At 43.4% G+C, this 23,368-nt stretch overlaps 1 pseudogene across 1 annotated transcript; it reads right to left on the reverse strand.

Annotated features, from left to right (window-relative positions):
- Positions 1-16,177: 16,177 nt before the first annotated feature.
- Positions 16,178-21,816, reverse strand: LOC311148127 (putative nuclear hormone receptor HR38; annotated as a pseudogene). Its single transcript, XR_014615639.1, has 7 exons — positions 21,754-21,816; positions 20,736-21,543; positions 18,930-19,059; positions 18,647-18,810; positions 18,274-18,476; positions 17,849-18,027; positions 16,178-17,560 (listed from the first exon to the last, which is right to left on the reverse strand). The product of XR_014615639.1 is annotated as a putative nuclear hormone receptor HR38 (transcript).
- Positions 21,817-23,368: the final 1,552 nt, after the last annotated feature.

Genomic DNA, 23,368 nt, shown 5'->3' on the forward strand with positions numbered 1-23,368 from the left:
GAAACGTGGCTGGGTCTTTCAGCATGACAATGATCCCAAACACACCGCCCGGGCAACGAAGGAGTGGCTTCGTAAGAAGCATTTCAAGGTCCTGGAGTGGCCTAGCCAGTCTCCAGATCTCAACCCCATAGAACATCTTTGGAGGGAGTTGAAAGTCTGTGTTGCCCAGCGACAGCCCCAAAACATCACTGCTCTAGAGGAGATCTGCATGGAGGAATGGGCCAAAATACCAGCAACAGTGCGTGAAACCTTGTGAAGACTTACAGAAAACGTTTGACCTGTGTCATTGCCAACAAAGGGTATATAACAAAGTATTGAGAAACTTTTGTTATTGACCAAATACTTATTTTCCACCATAATATGCAAATAAATTCATAAAAAATCCTACAATGTGATTTTTTCTCATTTTGTCTGTCATAGTTGACGTGTACCTATGATGAAAATTACAGGCCTCTCTCATCTTTTTAAGTGGGAGAACTTGCACAATTGGTGGCTGACTAAATACTTTTTTTCCCCACTGTAGGTTGACTTATTTCACCAATCTCCCTGTAATCTGTTGGAAACCCACCAGTAACACAGCACCTTCAGGCCGCTCAGATATGTGGTGATATGTGGGCTCTATTTTAAGCATGTGAATCAAAAATAATTAGGCCCTGAGATTGCGAGGCGTTATTAAAATGCTAAACAGTTGAAGGGGTGGATAACAAGACAATCTAAACCTCATCAGGACATGGGAGGGAAGGACAGAGGGAGAAAATAGAACATGTCTAGAACATTGTATTCACTGTGGGTGATTGTTATTTCATGTATTACAGAATGTAATATGCCCATGGATCATTATTGACCAAATTAACTCAATGCTGATGTATTCACTCTTCCCTACCTGTAGTGGTTTGATATATTTTTTGTTTATTTATTAGTTTTGGTGAATTCAAACACATATGCCTAACCTAAGCATGCTGCTTCACATATCAACAGTAGTGAACATTTGCTGCAGAAATATTAACTGTTTTTATTAATTGATCATAGTATAGCTTTTGCTATATTGAAATGTTCATTAGGCCTACAGCTCGGTCTCCACTGTCAACATGTAGTCATAAAGTGCTGCAAGCTCCAGTAGCTTTGCATCCTCATTGGCATTATCAGTTGCAGGGCTAGCGGAGGCAGCCATATCCTTCATCTCAATGTTATCTTCCTCATCCTCAGCGATGAGGGCTTTCAGGCTGGTCTCACTGACGGATTTCTCCATAGAGGTGTCTGTTAGGGTGGAGATCAAATCTTCAGCAGAGTCATCCTTCACATCCTCATCACTAGCGATCATGTCCTTAGTGCTCTCAGGGGTCAGTGCCATGTCAGGAGTGGAGTTCTGGGTGCTTGAGTCTGATGTGTGAACCTCTGTCATGGTCTCTGATGACTGGGTGGTCACCATGGAGATCTGTCTCTGAGAGGTGGCAGTGGTCTGTGTGTCTGTGTTCATATCTGTTGTCTGTGTTTCTGTCTGCGCCTGTGTCGAAGTGTTGGTAGTGGATGGCTTTCTCTCTGTCCTAGTTGCCATAGACGAGGTGGTCAGAGGGACTCCAGGTAGCTGCCACTCCAGCGGGAGGATGGCCAGGTTCCTAGCCAGGGAGAACTGGGAGAGGGAGCTCTACCCGGAGGAAAAGGGGGGTTAGGTTGAGGTCAGAGGGGAAACTGCCTGGATGTGTGAATCTCTGTCTGTCCGTATAGTAAGTCAGGTTTCAGTAACTTACGTGGGCACGTGGTTGAGTCGGAGAGTCAGGACTTATGTAAATTTTCTCCACATGGGTCTTCACTTGCCGGGGTGTCCTTTGATTTGCCTGCATAAGACAATTGCAATACCCAATGATCAAACATTATGGGAAAGATCTTTTGCTCACAATAAAATATGATACAGCATGTTTGCTTGTCTCACAGAGTTCGGTCTTTGTCCCAAATTAGTTCCCTTGTCTGTTTCTGGTGTTGTACTTCTGGGTTCGTGGTCTTGAGATGATTTCAATAGCTGGACTTCAGTCCAGTCTTTCTCCCTCCCTACCTTTCCATTACTCTTGTCCTTGACCTTTTTGGTTGTAACATCTCCTCCAGACCAGTCTGAGCCTGTTTAGATTAGACATTTTGATTTTGAAGACACATCTTTCCAAGTGGAGCAATATCATTCTATATCTAATCAACAGACAACCCATAACACTCACCAGTATCAGATGCATTATCTTCGTCCTGGTCCTTTTTACTCTGTCTGTGCTGAGAGGGACGAGTTTTCTTCAGCTTGACTTTCCCTCCACAGCAGAAGAGAGTGAACAGCTGCAGGGCCGCCACAGCTGGATAGATGCTCTGCTTCTTCTCTTTCTGCTGGGTCTCCTTTGCTTTCTCCACAGGGGAGACCTCAGGGTCACAATCAGTACATCAGTTAGAAATCTACTGATATTTCAAACTACAATATCAATAGCCAATGAGCTCTAGTGTGTTTCCATGGCAAAATGTTACCCAATAATAACTAGGGTTAGTGCTATCCGAGATCCTTGAGACATCCCTACCCTAAACCCTAACCTTACCTCTACCCTTACCCTAACTCTAACCTTAACCCTTACCTTAACCATTTCAATTTCAACTTCAATGGGGGTAAGGTCAGAGTTGGGATGTTCCATGGATTCCGTTAAGACTTTTTAACTAGTAGGGCCTACCCCATCCGAAGGGGCATTGTGACATTATCACATTTGTCAAGCAGTGTCAAAGTATCAAATTCAACACAATATACTGTGTTTTCCTTATTGTGGTCATTATCAATTATCAAATGCATTGGCAAATCCTCATTGATAAGCAGGTTTGGATGTCTTACCGAGTTAGATCTTTGTTTAATGTCTTTTTCTGTTTCCGGTGTCGTTCTGCGTTTGTGGTCCTGAGATTTCTGAACTTCAATCCAAACTTTCTCTTTCCGAACCTTTCCTTTACTCTTGTCCTTGATCCTTTTCACATCACCTGCAGAATAGTCAGAGCCTGTAAGTGAAACATTTCCTCCAAGTGAAGCCTAAATAATTGTACTATGTAGCAGCACTAGTCAATAGACACCTCCTCACACTCACCAGTATCAGAGTCATTATTGTTGTTCATATCGTGTATCGTTGTTGCCTTTCTCCCCTCACCGCTCTGGGAGGGATCAAATGGTGTCTTCTTCATCCTGACGCAGCTCAGCAGTGTAAACAGCTGAAGAAAGGTCAGGGCTGGAGGGATGCTCTTCTCCTTGGGTTTATTTTTATGTTTATGGGTCTCCTTTGGTTGCTCCCTAGGGGAGACCAGAGGGACAGGGTCACTAAGTGTCTGACCCATAACACGCTAGGGTAGTGTACTGTTGTAATCAATCAAATCAGTTATAGGTTGAGAGATGTAGCTAACACGCTCTTCCTGAGCTTGTCTAACAATTTTAATGTGGTCTGGGATTATGTTAGAAGTGTGTTTCCGTGGCAACGTTACCTCATAATGTTCCCTTATAATAACTAGTGCTCCATCCCTGGTAAAGTGGCATTGTGACATCATCAAGTTCCAGAACACTGGAGCAGCCTATTACTATAGACCTAGTCTGCCTGTATGTCTGTATGTCTGTCTGTCTGTCTGTACAGATGTAGGATCTTAATTTGATCACTCTTTTGTGGCTGAGATTTGTACTGCAGGGCAAGAAATGCAAACTTGTATTGTATTTCAAAAGGCTTCTAAAGTTTGTCATTTCCATTTTAAAATGTCAGACTTGATTTGCCCAAACAGAAAATGTATCAACCCCTACAAAAAATGTCCATTAATTATAATCCACATCATAATTCACATTTCCTGTTGCTGCAGAATTATTTTCCTGCTGTAGCAAACTGGCTCAAATTAAGATCCTACATCTGTATGTCTGTCTCTCTCTTTCCTTCTCTCTCCATCTCTCTCTCTGCCTGTACTCATATTCAACCTCTGCCTTCACCCTATTGCAGCACTTTGTTTTCTCATCTATTGCCTGCCTGCATCATGTTGCAAGGAGAGGGTGGCTGAGCACAGGTCAATCACTCCACATTGAGAATGATTATACAGTTGATTATCAAGTGCCACACTCAACATATTACTACTGTTGGCAATCAGAACACATACTTGTTGTAGTCCAAGAGTCTACTCAGTGAATACATGCAGGCCAGCGGGCAAGAGTCATGGCAACACATCTATATTCACACCTCCTCTATGTCTGCACTATTAAAAGCAGATCGCCGCCACATGTAGCATAAGAGATAGGTAAATAGCCTTTATGCGACACCTTCATTATTCACCATCTTTGTCATCTGTATGGGAGAGCATGGGGAGGCAGTGCTGTGCTGCTATGCCTTAAAAGGCCACCAGAGACCATCAAATGACATACAGTATGTCAATGACCAAATGTTGTATGTAAAGCAATCATGAATGGTTTTCTAATATACTGTTTAGTACAACACATATCATAAAATAGTCTACACATCATAACATAGGCTACACACAAGTGCAAGTTTCAGTGGGGTAACTGAATTGATTCCCTTCAAAAATGTCAGTCCATTTATCCAATGAATCCTCCTGTTTCTCCCTCTCTCTCTCTCTCTCTCTCTCTCTCTCTCTCTCTCTCTCTCTCTCTCTCTCTCTCTCTCTCTCTCTCTCTCTCTCTCTCTCTCTCTCTCTCTCTCTCTCTCTCTCTCTCTCTCTCTCTCTCTCTCTCTCTCTCTCTCTCTCTCTCTCTCTCTCTCTCTCTCTCTCTCTCTCTCTCTCTCTCTCTCCTCTCTCTCGCTCTCTTTTATCCTCCCAAGACTGTTACATGTGTAATATGTTTTTTATCCAATGATAGTAAAGATCATTAATGTTGCCATTAATTTGAAAACGATAAAAAACTGCCAGTTCAGTGTTTGGCTACAATTTAGCCCTGCAGCTCTCTGTAAAGGCAGTAAGGCTCTTGCAGTCCAGTGAAGATTAGATTGCTAAAAAAAAATGATGTTGACATTGCAATTAATGGATTAGATGCTAAAAAAAAAAAAAAAAGTTAATAACTAATGATGTTGACATTGCAATTAATGGATTAGATATTGATATTGATTATTTTGATTGTTATAATACTTGTGATATGGGTGAAAAAGGTTATGTAAGCTAAAGATGTTGACACCATTTTTAACATGTTCTAGATATTATTATTAAGACAAAGTTGCATATTCTGATGTGTTAGGATACTAACACATATATGGGAAATGCTATAACTAAACAAAAGTGGGGAGCAATGTTTACAAAGAAATACATCCAGTTCAGGGAGCTCCAGGACAGTATGTTAATAAATATGGGAAACCTTGTCATGTTAAAGGAGGACCAATGGACTGTCCATTCGGGAATCCTGAATGTCTGTATGGTGTTGTTCCTGGGGGTGGATGGGCCTGCCATGGTTACAAACCTCAACAGAAAAACTTGGAGGTTAATTTAGAGGAAAACCTTTTAGACTTGTATCCAATACCTGACTGGGCTCTGGGTCCTCATCAGGATGGGTCAAACAATGAGGAAGATATATTGGTTTAAATATATGCATATAAAATGTAACCACATATGGCAAGGCTAAGACTAAGTAAATGCACAGGCTTACATTCATTTTAAAGTTAATCTTTGTAATTGTTGGGACTTTGGAAGTATATATAGATGTTGGGGAATATATAGAGGTATTTTATAAGGCAAATGTTGGGAAGTGCTAAAAGGTAAAATATAGTAAACATGGTTGATACTTTGTAATCCAGATGCATGCTCAAATAAGGAATATAGCCAATGTAGTGTGTAGCCATGCCTTAATGTATGTATGTTTATTACTAGCTGTGCCACTAGAGATCCTGGTTCGAATCCAGGCTCTGTCGTAGCCGGCCGCGACCAGGAGACCCATGGGGCGGCGCGCAATTGGCCCAGCGTCATCCAGGGTAGGGGAGGGAATGGCCAGCAGGGATGTAGCTCAGTTGGTAGAGCATGGTGTTTGCAACGCCAGGGTTGTGGGTTCGATTCCCACAGGGGGCCAGTATGTAAAAAAAAAAAAAAAAAGTATTCACTAACTGTAAGTCGATCTGGATAAGAGCGTCTACTAAAATGTAAATGTCATTTTTGAAGGACAACAGGGTCAGAATTTAAGTGAGAAGAATGTCAAAAGGTTAACGATTTCTTGAATAAAAACTAGACTGCAAAGACTTTCATTTTTTTGGTGTAGTGATGCTCTGCTCTCTGAAGCTTCTTTGTCAAGCTAGGTTTCTGACAGAAGTCTTTTAAAGGAGCCGTGTGTGTTTGCGTGTGTGCGCTTCTCCCTTTCTTGGGCAGCCTTTGCGTCTCTTCATGTCCACCTGATGGCAGTGTTCATCTATTTGTAGCTGGAAAGTCTATTTAGGTTTACACACAATTCACTGTGTAGAGACAGTTATTGAAATATACTTGACTATGTATGCCACAAATACATTTTCATTTTAAAGATGTAATCTTTCATACATATGTTGCTATACATTGCCCTCTGTAGCTCAGTTGGTAGAGCATGGCGTTTGCAACGCCAGGGTTGTGGATTCGTTTCCCACGGGGGGCCAGTATGAAAATGTATGCACTCACTAACTGTAAGTCGCTCTGGATAAGAGTGTCTGCTAAATGACTAAAATGTAAAAAATGTTAATCAAGACCTATTATAGATTGGTTTTCCCCTTGCCACTGATTACTCGTGGAATCAATTTCAAGAACTAGCCTAAAGAGATTATAGGGGGACTAGAATTTGGATAAACCTGTCCAGGCTGCTTCCTTTAGGACTTTGGGGATACTATGTTATCTCCAATGGGCAGTTTTTACTTCATTTCTCAAATGTCCTTGTTCCACTTTTGGATGTTCCTCGAGCCCCATGTGAGCAAGCATGAGCAGTATCAGTTACGGTTACAGAGCCCCAAGGCCACAAGTGGGGTGTTAATCCTAGAAGGGACTTGCCCTGCCAACACACACTCAGTCGCATCTAAGTGGCATTATTGATTTCATGTGATGACTGGCTATTTTTAAAGTGGAGGCTAATATTGGAGGTGTTCAGATGACTGCCTGTCTCCTTCCATTTCGCCATCTGGGTTGAGAGAATGAGTCCCCCTAGGAACATGGTGTACACTTGGAGGAATCTAAACAAGGCATGATTTCTACTTCCTTTTAAAGATGGAACCAATGTATTTTTGTGATTCTCGTAGTGAAATACCCTTTTTGTTGCATTGATTGAGCTGCTAAAATGATAGTTACAGTGAGGGAAAAAAAGTATTTGATCCCCTGCTGATTTTTTTAACGTTTGCCCACTGACAAAGACATGGTCAGTCTATAATTTCAATGGTAGGTTTATTTGAACAGTGAGAGACAGAATAACAACAACAAAATCCAGAAAAACGCATGTAAAAAATGTTATAAATTGATTTGCATTTTAATGAGGGAAATAAGTATTTGACCCCTCTGCAAAACATGACTTAGTACTTGGTGGCAAAACCCTTGTTGGCAATCACAGAGGTCAGACGTTTCTTGTAGTTGGCCACCAGGTTTGCACACATCTCAGGAGGGATTTTGTCCCACTCCTCTTTGCAGATATTCTCCAAGTCATTAAGGTTTTGAGGCTGACGTTTGGCAACTCGAACCTTCAGCTCCCTCCACAGGTTTTCTATGGGATTAAGGTCTGGAGACTAGCTAGGACACTCCAGGACCTTAATGTGCTTCTTCTTGAGCCACTCCTTTGTTGCCTTGGCCGAGGGAAGGAGGTTCTCACCCAAGATTTGACGGTACATGGCCCCGTCCATCGTCCCTTTGTTGCGGTGAAGTTGTCCTGTCCCCTTAGCAGAAAAACACCCCCAAAGCATAATGTTTCCACCTCCATGTTTGACGGTGGGGATGGTGTTCTTGGGGTCATAGGCAGCATTCCTCCTCCTCCAAACACGGCAAGTTGAGTTGATGCCAAAGAGCTCGATTTTGGTCTCATCTGACCACAACACTTTCACCCAGTTCTCCTCTGAATCATTCAGATGTTCATTGGCAAACTTCAGACGGGCCTGTATATGTGCTTTCTTGAGCAGGGGGACCTTGCGGGCGCTGCAGGATTTCAGTCCTTCACGGCGTAGTGTGTTACCAATTGTTTTCTTGGTGACTATGGTCCCAGCTGCCTTGAGATCAATGACAAGATCCTCCAGTGTACTTCTGGGCTGATTCCTCACCGTTCTCATGATCATTGCAACTCCACGAGGTGAGATCTTGCATGGAGCCCCAGGCCGAGGGAGATTGACAGTTATTTTGTGTTTCTTCCATTTGCTAATAATCTCACCAACTGTTGTCACCTTCTCACCAAGCTGCTTGGCGATGGTCTTGTAGCCCATTCCAGCCTTGTGTAGGTCTACAATCTTGTCCCTGACATCCTTGGAGAGCTCTTTGGTCTCGGCCATGGTGGAGAGTTTGGAATCTGATTGATTGCTTCTGTGGACAGGTGTCTTTTATACAGGTAACAAGCTGAGATTAGGAGCACTCCCTTTAAGAGTGTGCTCCTAATCTCAGCTCGTTAATCTTTCTGATTGAGAGGGGATCAAATACTTATTTCCCTCATTAAAATGCAAATCAATTTATAACATTTCTGACATGCGTTTTTCTGGATTTCTTTGTTGTTATTCTGTCTCTCACTGTTCAAATAAACCTACCATTAAAATTATAGACTGATCATTTCTTTGTCAGTGGGCAAACGTACAAAATCAGCAGGGGATAAAATACTTTTTTCCCTCACTGTATATGTAGGCCTATATCCTACAATATGTGGACAACATAAGCTCTGCAACAAATGTTCCTTATTGCCTGTAAACTACTTGAGATGGTCATTGGTGTAGGCACATGGGTTAGGATTCCATTGGCCTACAGATACAGTGCATTCGGAAAGTATTCAGACATTTTTCCATATTTTGTTACACCTTATTCTAAAATGGATTAAGTAACTTTGTTTCCCTCATCAATCTACACAATACCCCATAATGACAAAGCGAAAACAGGTTTTTAGACATTTTTGCAAAACAGACCTCATTTACATAAGTATTCAGACCCTTTGCTATGAGACTTGAAATTGAGCTCCGGTGCATTCTGTTTCCGTTGATCATCGTTGATGTTTCTACAACTTGATTGGAGTCCACCAGTGGTAAATGGTACCAAAACATTTCTGCAGCATTGAAGGTCCCCAAGAACACAGTGGCATCCATCATTCTTAAATGGAAGATGTTTGGAACCACCAAGACTCTTCCTAGAGCTTGGTCAGGGAGGTGACAAGAACCCGGTGGTCACTCTGACAGAGCTCCAGAGTTCTTCTGTGGAGATGGGAGAACCTTCCAGAAGGACAACCATCTCTGCAGCACTCCACTAATCAGGCCTTAAGGGTAGAGTGGCCAGACGGAAGCCACTCCTCAGTAAAAAGCACATGACAGCCCGCATGGTGGTGGCAGCATCCATGCTGTGGGGATGTTTTTCAGCGGCAGGGACTGGGAGACTAGTCAGGATTGAGGGAATGATGAACGGAGCAAAGTACAGAGAAATCCTTGATGAAAACCTGCTCCAGAGCGCTCATGACCTCAGATTGGGGCAAAGGTTCACCTTCCAACAGGACAACGTAGGAGTGGCTTCGTGACAAGTCTCTGAATGTTCTTGAGTGGCCCAGCCAGAGCCCGGACTTGAACCCAATCAAATATCTCTGGATAGACCTGAAAATAGCTGTGCAGCGACGCTCCCCATCCAACCCGATAGAGCTTGAGAGGATCTGCAGAGAAGAATGGGAGAAACTCCCCAAATACAGGTGTGCCAAGCTTGTAGCGTCATACTCAAGAACTCTCAAGGCTGTAATCGCTGCCAAAGGTGCTTCAACAAAGTACTGAGTAAATGGTCTGAAATACTTTATGTAAATGTAATATTTCACTTTTATTGTTAATACATTTGCTAACATTTCTAAAAACCAGTTTTTGCTTTGTCATCATGGGGTATTGTGTGTTGATTATCATGCCGTTTGTTTATGTCCAAGAGCCGATCTGTGATTCTCAACCAACCATTCTAACCCTCCTTGGACCTGGGCCCAGATTCACAAAACCTTCTTAAGAAGAAATACACTGCTCAAAAAAATAAAGGGAACACTTAAACAACACAATGTAACTCCAAGTCAATCACACTTCTGTGAAATCAAACTGTCCACTTAGGAAGCAACATTGATTGACATAAATGTCACATGCTGTTGTGCAAATGGAATAGACAACAGGTGGAAATTATAGGCAATTAGCAAGACACCCCCAATAAAGGACTGGTTTTGCAGGTGGTGACCACAGACCACTTCTCAGTTCCTATGCTTCCTGGCTGATGTTTTGGTCACTTTTGAATGCTGGCGGTGCTTTCACTCTAGTGGTAGCATGAGACGGAGTCTACAACCCACACAAGTGGCTCAGGTAGTGCAGCTCATCCAAGATGGCACATCAATGCGAGCTGTGGCAAGAAGGTTTGCTGTGTCTGTCAGCGTAGTGTCCAGAGCATGGAGGCGCTACCAGGAGACAGGCCAGTACATCAGGAGACGTGGAGGAGGCCGTAGGAGGGCAACAACCCAGCAGCAGGACCGCTACCTCCGCCTTTGTGCAAGGAGGAGCAGGAGGAGCACTGCCAGAGCCCTGCAAAATGACCTCCAGCAGGCCACAAATGTGCATGTGTCTGCTCAAACGGTCAGAAACAGACTCCATGAGGGTGGTATGAGGGCCCGACGTCCACAGGTGGGGGTTGTGCTTACAGCCCAACACCGTGCAGGACGTTTGGCATTTGCCAGAGAACACCAAGATTGGCAAATTCGCCACTGGCGCCCTGTGCTCTTCACAGATGAAAGCAGGTTCACACTGAGCACATGTGACAGACGTGACAGAGTCTGGAGACGCCGTGGAGAACGTTCTGCTGCCTGCAACATCCTCCAGCATGACCGGTTTGGCGGTGGGTCAGTCATGGTGTGGAGTGGCATTTCTTTGGGGGGCCGCACAGCCCTCCATGTGCTCGCCAGAGGTAGCCTGACTGCCATTAGGTACCGAGATGAGCTCCTCAGACCCCTTGTGAGACCATATGCTGGTGCGGTTGGCCCTGGGTTCCTCCTAATGCAAGACAATGCTAGACCTCATGTGGCTGGAGTGTGTCAGCAGTTCCTGCAAGAGGAAGGCATTGATGCTATGGACTGGCCCGCCCGTTCCCCAGACCTGAATCCAATTGAGCACATCTGTGACATCATGTCTCGCTCCATCCACTAACGCCACGTTGCACCACAGACCGTCCAGGAGTTGGCGGATGCTTTAGTCCAGGTCTGGGAGGAAATCCCTCAGGAGACCATCCGCCACCTCATCAGGAGCATGCCCAGGCGTTGTAGGGAGGTCATACAGGCACGTGGAGGCCACACACACTACTGAGCCTCATTTTGACTTGTTTTAAGGACATTACATCAAAGTTGGATCAGCCTGTAGTGTGGTTTTCCACTTTAATTTTGAGGGTGACTCCAAATCCAGACCTCCATGGGTTGATACATTTGATTTCCATTGATAATTTTTGTGTGATTTTGTTGTCAGCACATTCAACTATGTAAAGAAAAAAGTATTTAATAATATTATTTAATTCATTCAGATCTAGGATGTGTTGTTTAAGTGTTCCCTTTATTTTTTTGAGCAGTGTATCTTCTTAACTGCCATTTTTCCCCTTAACTATAGACTGAATATTTCTGTATTGATTATTTTAAACCCAAGAACATGTTTTAGAACAGTAATCTCAATAGGAAATATGCAAACATGATTGCCATTGCTAGCTAGATGCAGTAGCTATCTAAATATGTTGCCTTGCAACAAACATCTTTAGAAGATATTTGAGAAGTTTGTAAGAAATTCATTAAATCTTAAGATATTGTTGAGGAATTGCACTTACGAACTATCTTATGAACTTGTATTTTTTTTCTTAAGAATCTTCTTAAGTTTTGCGTAAGAAGTGTTTTGTGAATCTTATTACGCAAACTGAAGAAGCTTCTTAAGAAAAAATATAAAAGTTCATAAGATAGTTCGTAAGTGCAATTCCTCAATAATTTAATTTAATGAATTTCTTACAAACTTCTCAAATAACTTCTTACAAATCTTCTTAAGATGTTTGTTGCTAGGCAACCATTTTAGCTAGCTATCTAGCTAGCAATGGCAATCATGTTAGCATATTTCTTACTGAGATTACTGATCTAAAACATGTTCTTGGGTTTAAAATAATCAATACTGAAACTTTCAGATGACGTTTGAGTGAATTAAACATGTTAAATTGCTTTCATGAGCTTTTTCTCTCACTGCCCTGAGTTTAAGATAAGGGTTTAGCTATCTTGGAATTAAGAACATTTCCAATAACTTTATTTTCAAGAATCTAATTTCTTCTTAACTTTTTACTTAAGGAGAAACAAAAGAAATGGCGCAAGAACATTTCCAATAACCTTTTTGAGGAATAGCAACTTTGCTTAAGAAGAAAGTTAAGTCTATAGTTAAGGGGAAAATGGCAGTTAAGAAGATATTTCTTAAGGTTTTGTGAATCTGGGCCCTGCTCCTCAAGATATTGATTGGCTGATTCAGGTGTGTTTGTGTAACAGTGTTGTCTTCTGTCCCTCTCGCCCCAACCTGGGCTTGAACCAGGGACCCTCTGCACACATCGCCAACATTCACCGTCAAAGCATTGTTACCTATCGCTCCACAAAGCAAGGGAAAAATGTATTTCAAGGTCTCGGAATGAGTGACGTCACCAATTTGAAATGCTACTAGCGTGCACCGCTAACTAGCTAGCCATTTCATACCGGTTACACTCACCCCCCTTTGACCTTCTCCGCAGCAACCCCAACTGAGTGGTCTGGGTCACTGCACCAATTTAACAGTGTTGAATCCGTCCCTCTAGCCCCAACCTGGGCTTGAACTAGGGAACCTCTGCACACATCGAAAACAGTCAACCTTAGAAGCATCGTTACCTATCGCTCCACAAGAGCACATCACCGATTGAAATGCTACTAGCGCGCACCGCTAACTGGCTAGCCATTTCACACCATTTGTTTAGGGCTGGAGTGAAAGCCTTCATACCCAGTAAGAAGGGGCGTGCTCGTTTTGCACAGCTGTGGGACGCAGGAATACGTAAGTGGCGAAAGCGGAGTATTGTAGAGCTGGGAGCGGTGATAGTCTTCAGTAACTATAAACCGACAGATGATTTAAAAATATCAAACAGATAAAAACAGCAACAATCGTTTCTCTATGCTGAATCTGAACATGCAGTGTCTGTTGGTAGGCCTACTCCTAGCATGAGACTACAGCATTGGTGCCACCTCTGGATAAGAATGCAATGGGTGCATTTTATCAAATGCCAATGCCTCCCATCTCTCATCACATGACGTGTAGCCCACATTTCTTTATGACTAAAGCTGGAATTCAATCATTGCAGATAAAATTGTTCTATGTTGTAATTTACAGATGTAGAGAACATGAATCACTCCATGATTTTAGGTATGCTTATTTCACCAAGTGAGCCTCCCTGCAGACTCTTACATTATCCTCTGACTTCTCCAGGCCCTGGCTTTATTTTATTTCACCGGACTTCTTGTGTCCGGTATGTGATTTCCCCTGACCTCCTCATGCCTGGGATTGCTGGCTGCCTGGGGGATGTGCCTGCCGCAAACAAGTTTCAGGCGTGCGTCCAAGACTTGTCGCCTGCAATTGGAACCCAAGCCTCCCTGTCACTCTTGTTTTATAATTGTAACATTATCATCTTCTCACAGCCGCCCTATTTCCAAAACAGTGCATGGTTGGTAGTCAGTCGGTGGTGGGGGGTCTGATCTGGAGTGGCCATGTAATTTGATCTTTCTGGAGACAACTGTAAATCCATGATTTGCCAGTTTTCTCCATGTGCTCTTTAGGAATTTATTTATCACATGTTTTATCATTCATGTTTTTCTTCTTTCTCAAAGGGTAGGGTACTAACGACGGCATGCCATCGCTCACATAACTACTGTAATCGGAGTGTGTGATAGTGACTTTATCCAATTACTCTTGCTGGATGAGTGTTGGTGTTTTTTATTATAAAGTTGCCATGCCTTTAAGATGTTCATATTGGGTTTCCATACCAGACAGTGATTTTCCTAATCTGCACATCATGCTAAAAACTGCCTCCCTGCTCAACACGCACCCCTTCCCAACACTGTCCTTGGGGTATGAGAGGCATATTGAACCAGAATCTGGTCAGGATTAGTAGTTTTTCAATATCAGACAATTGGAGACTAAAATACCTGCACATATACAGTCACTACCACCTGTCTCTTAATTTAAGAGCCTTGTTAAGGCATACAGATGGGACATATTCATGCAGTAGGAATAGCTAAATGGGACAAGGTGACCCTTAATGGACAAGGTGACCCTTTTTCTTTATAGTTAATTGAACTGGGCAGTAGTTATACAGACAGACAGTATACATTGTATTGTACTTGACTAGTGCAGCTTTAATCACATTTTGTCTGAATATAACATACAGGGCTGTAACAGCTCCCAGCTATTATGTAATTGCCCTGAAACCATCACTTCATCATCATAATAATAATAATAATTATAATAATAAGAGCGGTTATTGGATTGAAAGAAACTACCTGCGTGACTGGCAGGTAACCAAGCTAATGGAGCATTGAGTAAGATCTGTATCAAACTTTTTAAAGGGATTTACTTTTTATCAACTCCACTAGGATGCAATATGTGTTCAGAAGTTTCCTCACAGGTTGCATTTGCTACATGTTCTGAGTCTGACTGCAGCCCATGTCTCTCTTTGCACACACATTTCTGTGCACTATTGTTGGTGCAAATCATGGTGACAAAATTAGGCCATAGCAGTTTGTGTTCCCACAAGGCCATGTGAAACCCCAGTCATTCCCCATGGAGTTGTCTGTCTTCAGTCTAGCGTCACTGGGTTAGCAACTTCTTCAATCTTAGCAGTTGCACCCCCCACAATGCTTATTGCCTGATTTGGGCAATTGATAACTTATCAATAATACCCAGATGATTCTCAAAATTACTGTTGACCTATGTAAGGAGCACCTGTACTTCATGAATGGTCTCTTCATAGGATTACCTTTGTAGCAACCCGCCAGAAGTGGTAGTCTACACTCAGCAATTGAGGCATACTGTACATATTTGAAAGTGAGAATGTCTCACTATTCATTGTTGAAATAAGTCACTTGAGCGACTGGGGGAAGGGAAGTAATTGTATAGAGCCCCACAGTGGAGGTGTCATAAAACCTAGCAGTCAAACAGTTAAATCCACTTCAATCAGTGTAGATGAAGGAGACTGGTTAAAGAAGGATTTGTAAGCCTTGAGACAATTGAGACATGGATTGTGTATGTGTGCCATTCAGAGGGTGAATGGGCAAGACAAAAGATTTAAGTGCCTTTGAATGGGGTATGGTAATAGGTGCCAGTACACCGGTTTTGAGTGCGTCAAGAACTGCAACTGAAATTGAGGGGTTGGGGCACGACCTGAACTGGGATACCGTTTGGGAAAATGTATTTGTTACCTAAAAACCCAGCACACCAGTTTATACATTAAAAGCTTATACATAGAAGTTATGCAACCCCATTTAGACGTTTTAAGATGAAGCGGATTCCTACTCCAATCTGTGATAGATGCTGTTGGAACACTAATGCATATGTTTTGGGAATGTCCTGTGGTGTCAAATTTGTCAGATTTCCTCACAAAAATGATGGGTTTCCCTGTGAACAAAGATCCACCTTTTTATTCGATTACTCTTCATTTGTACTGCAACTGGTTCAGAAAATACTAATTTATGCGGGGTTAACAGCAGCAAAAAAGGTTATCCTTAGAGCTTGGATTACCCCTACAATCCTCTTGCCTCAAACATGGTTATCATATTTTCAAGATATTGTTCGTATAGAGCGATCGGTTGCCGTGATAAACAATAAACAAAGCTCGGGCAAATACAGTTGATGCATGGGATGTATTATGTAAAGCTCTTATCAGATATTAACAACTCTTGACCAAGCAATGGACCTACATGGTAAGGGAGAGGTGGGTGACAACATTTTATTTTCTGAGAACGTAGAATATTTTTTCTTGTAAACTTCCTTCATGTAAATCTCATTTTGTGTACTCAAATAATTGACTCCTGACAGTATGTAAATAGTTTTGTATGTTTGTTTGTACAAAAGATTGTTAGTGTTGTCATGGCGGTTAATATTTGTAACATGATCCTGCACTGTGTATTGTAAAATTTTGATAAAATGCTCAACAGTTTCCCATGTGTATCAGTCAAAGGACATCCAGCCAACTTGACACAACTGTGGGGAGCATTGGAGTCAACATGGGCCAGCATCCCTGTGGAACGCTTTCCACACCTTGTACAGTCCATGCTCCGAGTTAAGGCTGTTCTGAGGGCAGCTCAAAATTAGGTAGGTGTTCCTAATGTTTTGTACACTCAGTGTATAACATTCATAGATGCAAAAAACATAATTAGGTTGTAATATTTGTTCTGGCTGCTCAATCATAGCTGACATATTTCTGTGATATTTACACATCACTGACAAAGCATAATCATCACTATCTGCAATTGGTAGTTCTCAACAAGATCAGGGACCCTTCTCACATTTCCCTATGATTGTAACACGTTTACTGCAGTGGATTAATTGTGGCTATGCTATAACACAATGATAATAAGAGTAAAATCTTGAACATTAATCTTAAAAATACCATCTAGCTAAGGCATAATGTACAAACAAAGTAAGATGATGCAGTCATAAGGCCTGTGAAATGTAATGACCGATACTATTTTGAAAGTGCACTAACGCTTGTTCATCAGAATCTAATGGAGAGACTCAGTTAACTAATGGCGCGGTCTGCTTTTGGTCCATGGCCTGTCTGTTCTTTACTGCAGAATAAATCATTAGTGCACACTCAAAGCCATACGTCTGAAATACTGCACTAAAACACAAAACTATTATTGAAATGAAAAACAAGTCCATTATTATCCTTTTAGCACAATACTATGACCATTGCTAATGAACAAGAGGTCCTTTTTTCCTCAAATATGATAGTGCTTGAATAGCTTCATAGCTTTTAAGACATAGTATTATTCAGCACTTTCATGTCAGAAAGTCTTTGGGAGCCTAGTTTCCTTCGTTTGTCCCTACTCAAACAGGGAGATCGCTTCATCATTTCTTGTCGCTTTAGCACACTCTGTATATAGTATTTTCTCGCTCTCAGAAAGGCAGAGTGTCCATGAAAATTTTGTCCACTATGGGGGGTGGTGGAACCAAGTCCTCAAGCTTGAGATAGAAGATGCGCTGCAGGCCCTGGGTGCAGAGAGTCCGTAGCTCGGGCAGTTTTCCCAGGAGGCGGGACAGGTAGTTGGGCCGAGTGGAGTCGGAGGTGCAACTCGAGACGTGATCTCTGAGACAGATGATGAGCTGGTTCTGGAACTCCTCCACCCGTTTGGGCTCCTTCAGGCCGTGGCGGTCTATGGGGAATCAGGAGACAGAAAAGGCATGAGTGTGACTAAATAAAGCAGAGAGAGCATCAAAAATAGGACATTTATCATTATTCTGTAACACAATAACATTATGTAGGCCTGTGTATCAAGATTTATGTATATCCAGCTTGTTCAGGCAGCTCAGGTCAGGGTGAGCATAAAGATTGATTGCAGGCTCTATGTTGCAATGTCATACTGTACTGGATTATGGTGTGATGTCTCTGTTAACAGAGCCAGACAGGCTGGTGTGTATGTGTAGGTGGGTTGAGCTCTCACCAGTGATTATGACCAGGGTTGTAAGGCAGGAGAAGGACGACACGTCCAGGTTCATGCGGTGGAGGCTCTGGGAGAAGTCCATGATGGAGTCTATCCAGTCACCGAAGCCCCGTACACACTGCATCCGGTGAAGCACCACTCCGTTGCAGAAGATCAGCTTGTGTGTCTCAGGGTTGGTCCTTGGAAAGATATTATAAATAGGATGATTAACAATATTTTTTGTTAACCCATGATTGTTGCTGCTAAAATATCTGCACAGTGTGTTGTGGGTGCAATCAATCCAGTCATATTCATATTGTATGTACTGAATAATCGTAGCAGTACAGTGACCAATGTCAATACAACACAGCTATGGCTCTTTATATGCAAGGTGGTCTTCTGGAGCATTTACATTTTTTACAATGACGCCATTTGGTTCTTCTTACCTGTATGCTAGTCGCAAGATGAACAGTTCCACGAAGGCTGACTCCAGTAGCAGCTCCTGGTCCTCGGAGCAGAAGGCGGTGAACCCAGGGATGCTCTCAGCCCACTTGCTAATCACGTCCATGGACGCCGTGAGGAGGTTGTAGAACTGTTTGACGTCACCAACTTCCGCTTTCTCTGACAGACTGGCCACAGTCTCCTGATACTGAATTAGAAAGGAAGGAGAAAAGTAAGTTCCATTAGGGGAATGCCCTGCATTCTCTTTGTTCAGTTTATGCTCTATCCTTAGAAAGAGTACCAACAGCGACCTTAAACCCCAAAAAACAATAAGTCCTAATAGACAGACCACAATGGAGAATTTGCAGTAGTCCTTACCTTAGAGTAGTCCAGTTTCCCAACACTGGGGTTTGATTCAATGTGTGCCCTCACAAGAGAGGCAATGATATTGACTGGAGACCGAGCGGACGATCGGTCCTGGGCTTCTTTTGGCTTGGAGGGCAGACGACCTCTTCGACCTTTTAAGCTATCTGTTCTCACAACTTCGAGAGAGAGAAATGGATACAAGGTCAATAATGTCTTAGCAACTGAGAACTGAGAGAGAAACAGTAGTTATGGTGAGAGATGTGGTAGTAAAATGGATCTGATGTGCTGGGCTCACCTTCTTTCACCATGCCTACTGTCAGGCACTTCTGAAAACGACAGAATTGACAGCGATTCCGTCGCCGCTTGTCCACTGGACAGTCCTTGTTGGCAAGGCACACGTATTTGGCTTTCTTCTGTACAGTACGCTGCAAAAAACACAGAAAAAAACACTTAGCTATGTAAGTTCAGGCTAGCAATGGAGATGCATATACACTGCTCAAAAAAATAAAGGGAACACTTAAACAACACAATGTAACTACAAGTCAATCACACTTCTGTGAAATCAAACTGTCCACTTAGGAAGCAACACTGATTGACAATACATTTCACATGCTGTTGTGCAAATGGAATAGACAACAGGTGGAAATTATAGGCAATTAGCAAGACACCCCCAATAAAGGACTGGTTTTGCAGGTGGTGACCACAGACCACTTCTCAGTTCCTATGCTTCTTGGCTGATGTTTTGGTCACTTTTGAATGCTGGCGGTGCTTTCACTCTAGTGGTAGCATGAGACAGAGTCTACAACCCACACAAGTGGCTCAGGTAGTGCAGCTCATCCAGGATGGCACATCAATGCGAGCTGTGGCAAGAAGGTTTGCTGTGTCTGTCAGCGTAGTGTCCAGAGCATGGAGGCGCTACCAGGAGACAGGCCAGTACATCAGGAGACGTGGAGGAGGCCGTAGGAGGGCAACAACCCAGCAGCAGGACCGCTACCTCCGCCTTTGTACAAGGAGGAGAAGGAAGAGCACTGCCAGAGCCCTGCAAAATGACCTCCAGCAGGCCACAAATGTGCATGTGTCTGCTCAAACAGTCAGAAACAGACTCCATGAGGGTGGTATGAGGGCCCGACGTCCACAGGTGGGGGTTGTGCTTACAGCCCAACACCGTGCAGGACGTTTGGCATTTGCCAGAGAACACCAAGATTGGCAAATTCGCCACTGGCACCCTGTGCTCTTCACAGATGAAAGCAGGTTCACACTGAGCACATGTGACAGACGTGACAGAGTCTGGAGACGCCGTGGAGAACGTTCTGCTGCCTGCAACATCCTCCAGCATGACCGGTTTGGCGGTGGGTCAGTCATGGTGTGGGGTGGCATTACTTTGGGGGGCCGCACAGCCCTCCATGTGCTCGCCAGAGGTAGCCTGACTGCCATTAGGTACCGAGATGAGATCCTCAGACCCCTTGTGAGACCATATGCTGGTGCGGTTGGCCCTGGGTTCCTCCTAATGCAAGACAATGCTAGACCTCATGTGGCTGGAGTGTGTCAGCAGTTCCTGCAAGAGGAAGGCATTGATGCTATGGACTGGCCCGCCCGTTCCCCAGACCTGAATCCAATTGAGCACATCTGGGACATCATGTCTCGCTCCATCCACCAACGCCACGTTGCACCACAGACTGTCCAGGAGTTGGCGGATGCTTTAGTCCAGGTCTGGGAGGAGATCCCTCAGGAGACCATCCGCCACCTCATCAGGAGCATGCCCAGGCGTTGTAGGGAGGTCATACAGGCACGTGGAGGCCACACACACTACTGAGGACATTACATCAAAGTTGGATCAGCCTGTAGTGTGGTTTTCCACTTTCCTTTTGAGGGTGACTCCAAATCCAGACCTCCATGGGTTGATACATTTGATTTCCATTGATAATTTGTAAAGAAAAAAGTATTTAATAAGATTATTTCATTCATTCAGATCTAGGATGTGTTATTTTAGTGTTCCCTTTATTTTTTTGAGCAGTGTATGAATTGTGTTTGCATTGCATGAAAAATGCATTTACACCAATTTATGAAATAAATTGACTGAAGAGAGGAAAAAGCTGCTCACCTTGAAAAAACCTTTGCAGCCCTCACAGGTACGAACCCCATAGTGCTGACAGGAGGCGTTGTCCCCACAGACGGCACAGCGACCCTCGTTTCCAGTAGGGCTGTTCGGTTTCAGCGACATGCTACCTTCCATGAAGCCAGAGTCATCTAGGGTGCCTGGCTCCAGGGTTAGAGGGGAGAAGGAAAGGGGGGAGGGGTGCTGCTCCAGGCCAAGAGAGAAGTGGTCTTGCTCAGCCAGCTGGGGCTGTGGCTGACCCAGAGGAGACAGATCCTCCACTGAGCCGGGGCCGTAGGTGAAGAAAGAGGATGTCTGTGATAATGCAGTCTTATCAGCCACCCAGCAGCCCGGGCTGGGAGAGTAGGGGCAGGAGGCCGAGGCCCAATCCGATGAAGGCTGGAAGCCTGGGGTAGAGGGAGACTGGGCCGACGCAGGGCTGCCTAAATATTCAGAGCCACCAGAAGACAGGGCTTCATCAAAGTAGCTCAGTGCAAAGGTGCCAGGGTAGCAGCTGTAAATCTGGAAGTCATCCAGCTTGAAGGGCGACTCATGGACAGAAGCGGGGCTAGTGGTTGTAGGTGCTGTGGCGATCTGACAGAAGTAGGCATCGAACTCGCCAGTGTAGGTGCCCACCAGGGGGTTAATGTTAGGCAGGGAGTCGGCGGAGATCTGGTCCGTCTGGATACTCACTTCCATGGCTAACCTGCAGGTAAGGTCCAGGCTCAGAGACTGAGTTTTAGAGGCTGTTATCATAAGGCTGAGCTCCATGCGGGGGCCTGTGTGAGCTGACTGTAAGAGATACTAGAATCTTCTAGAATCTACAGTCATGAATTTGTAGTGGACATCCTGTACCCCTTGGTTGCCAATCCCTGCATAGGTTATGGAGGACTGTCAAATCGGTCTCATCTAAAGGCATGAAATGAATTCACTTCAGGTGCCAGATTCCCCCTCCCGTGCAGGACAAGCCACATAACTTTCATAACTGTGCCCTTCCTCCTAACATGTAGTAGGTAATCCTTACCTCCTTGACCCCGCCGGTAGATTCTGAGAAATCTCCATTACCAGGGGTGTGATCTTTAGCCATCATTAACGTTCCGTTTTGCAACTAAAACAATAGTTTCTATTAGACAAATACAGGTAGGTCCCTCCCTGTTTCGTTCCATTTGCTTCTATTTTAAGAAATGTTTTGCAACAGAATCAGCATCATGAACACGCCCATGGAAATCCTTGAAGTTTTAAAACACACCGAATGTCTGAGGGGGTTGGCTTTCAGATCATGGACTCAGGCCATGAAGGAAGAGGAGTGTAGATCCCCCACTGAAGGTAAAAGACTGATTTGAATGTCTGTCAGCACAACTAAAGTCAGGGAGACTCTTAAAGATGCACTATGCAGAAATCGCTCCGCCATTTCCTGATTGCTAAAATTCTAACAGTTTTGCTTAATTTTAGTTTATGTGACAAAACAAGCAACTATAGTGTAGAGAATCATTGTACCATCTAAACCGCTGTCAAATATATTTGACATGACCCAAAATATTGTATTTCATCTGTTTGAAGCTGGTGTACAAAACCGAAAGTAAAAGACACAACAAATCTTAACGGGAAGCATAGAAATAGCGCACATAGAACAGATCTACTGCTTCTTAGACTTGTTTTCAGTGAAGAGTGACAGATCTATAACACACATTTTTATGTGAATTTGGTCAGGTCCCCAAACAGTTACATATTGCAACTTTAAGTCTTTGTCCATGTAGCCACACTAGTATGTTTCTGTCTGACTAGTACATTGGTTTAAAAATAGTGTAGCTGGCAGTGCATTAGATTACGACACAGAAGATGAACATCAGAGGAACTATGTGGAAGCACCTGTAGTACCTCCTACCTGTATCAACAGGTAAGCCACTGCATGCTGACAGGTGCATGTAGCATGCTTATAACTAAATAACAGTATACACTATGATGATTTGTTGTTTTGACTTCTCTTGCAGCAATTTACTGTCAAATATACAGTATTTTCCTCCTAACTTTTAATTGCCCTCCCAATCACCTGTGGATGGCATGTCTCTCCAGTTCTAAGGTATTTTGCATGTATGCCTTTTTAAATGTATGCATCTCAGGATAACATGGTTTTAATGTCAATCCTAAAGTAAATAGCAAGGGAAATTCATTTCAGTAGCGTAATTACATTAACTTACAGAATGCACTGTAATAAGGGGTGACAGGTAGCCTAGTGGTTGAGCGTTGGTTCGAATCCCCAAGCCGACTATGTCAAAAATCCGTCAATGTGCCCTTGAGCAAGACACTTAAACCTAATTGCTCCTGTAAGTCATTCGGGATAAGCACTTCTGCTAAATGTAGTAAATGTAATATCATACTGACCGCAATACCTGAAAGGTGAGTGGTTCCTTACCTGTTATAACCCACTAGTATTTTAAGCAATGTTTGTATTCCAAGTGGTAGGTCGTCATCTCCAGTAGTTATTTTGCTCTGCAGTCCAAATGTTGTTGAGGGGAACATATCTTTATACGATAAATTGTATCTTACCATTACGTCAGAGGGACGCCCCGTTCCATTTCCCGTACAAGGCAACGACGAGGCGGGTATCTTTCCAGGCTGAAGCCAATCAGCTCGCGTTC

The sequence above is a fragment of the Coregonus lavaretus genome, assembly GCF_964263955.1.
Source record: "Coregonus lavaretus genome assembly, chromosome: 20".
Lineage (NCBI taxonomy): Eukaryota > Metazoa > Chordata > Actinopteri > Salmoniformes > Salmonidae > Coregonus > Coregonus lavaretus.